The sequence below is a fragment of the Helianthus annuus genome, chromosome 4 (assembly GCF_002127325.2).
Source record: "Helianthus annuus cultivar XRQ/B chromosome 4, HanXRQr2.0-SUNRISE, whole genome shotgun sequence".
Classification (NCBI taxonomy): domain Eukaryota; kingdom Viridiplantae; phylum Streptophyta; class Magnoliopsida; order Asterales; family Asteraceae; genus Helianthus; species Helianthus annuus.
The window spans coordinates 169,550,808-169,552,493 of NC_035436.2; positions in this window are offsets into that span (position 1 = coordinate 169,550,808).

Below are 1,686 nucleotides of genomic sequence, written 5' to 3' on the forward strand. Positions count from 1 at the left end.
TTGGTTAAAATTGGATTTTTGCTTAAAAAGCGGTTCGTGTTTGCTGACGTCACTTCTGGAATCGCTCGAAATAGTGTCTGGAACCGCTCGAAATATCATCTGGAACCGCTCGAAAATTCTGCATGACTCGCTCATAATGATGTTTCTGAACCGCCCATTGGTTGAGTTTAGGACCGCTCAAAAGTTAATCTGTGAACCGCTTTTGAGACATTTTCTGGATCGCTTTTATTGCACCGTCCAAAATTGCACATGATAGCAAAGTGTTCACCGCCCCACTTTCTAAAGGCAACCAATCGGATTTTATAGGAAAGTCAAACAACATAAATGTCTTGCCGCCTCCATTGACCAATCCCATTAAGTTCACCGTCCATAATCATTAATGACCACCGCCCAAACAGCCCAATCCTAAGTGTTTGTTCCACCGCCCCCATTATCTAGATAAAGCCCAAAGTTTGTGCCGCCCAACCATATAAAATTACCGCCCCATTACCCAATCACTAAAGCCCAACCTCATCACATTTCACCGCCCCATTTATATTAATTGCTCTTATCAAAGCCCATTACCACCGCCCCACTATCAATCTATGGCCCAAGCCTAGCCTGTTGTTTGCCACCCATCTGACCCACTTAGATATCGGCCCAATTATAGATTATTTGTTGCCGTGTTTTGAAAAACCGAGTTAAGAAATCATGGGTTTCGATGTGTTTAATATGACTCAGGAAACAATGGATAAAATAAGGAAATTAGAGACAGAATTTGATTCGTTTTCAAGTTTTCCAGGAGAAAGTACAAAGAGTGTCATTAAGAGATACAAACATCTTGTTAGTTCAATGTCTGATTTAGATATTACAAAAGAACCAGAAGAGTGGGTTGAAAAATTTATCAGTGCTTTGCCGAAAGAAGAATGGGAAGATTATGTCTTGAACTTGAGAAGTTCTAGAGAATTTTCTCAACTGACAATTTCTCCACTCATTAAAAGGATTGAAGAACAGATGGTGATCAAGGATGAGAAAAGGAAAGAAAAAGCTGTAAAAGTCAAAGAATCTGTGAAGAATAAATCGTCAAGGTCTGCATCAGTATGCTCAAATTGTCACAACTTCAAGACAGTCAATGACAAACTTGTGAAGGATGCAGAAAGTTTAGCATTGGAGATCAAGAAGTTGAACAATAAGAAGAAAGCTGATGAAAAACAGATTCTAGACTTACAGGGTATTTGTGAGAAGTTGAAAGTCGAAAATGGCAAACTGTTGGGTAGTGTGAACAGTTTGACATTAGAGAACAAAGGTTTGAAAGAAAATGAAAAGGTCTTTGAAAGCAAACAGAAATCATCAGAAAATGAAGATTTCTGGATAAAATTGGAGAACAAAAATCTTAAAGCTAATGAAGTGAAACTTCAAGAACAGATAAATGTTTTGGAAAATGAAAAATCGGTTCTTGAAAATTTGAAAAATGATAATGAAAATTCAATCAAGTCTCATCTTGAAAGAATATCTAAGCTTGAAGACGAAGCTAAGAGTTCAAGGATCAAGATTGATGAACTTGAAAAGAAATTGATCAGTTTTGCGACTAAATCTGACAAGTTGAATATTCCTTGTCCAAAACCGATCAATTCAGTTCCAATAAGTGACTGTGTCACAAACTTTGACTCTGTCAAAGTTGAAGATTGTGATGATGCATCCGATGAT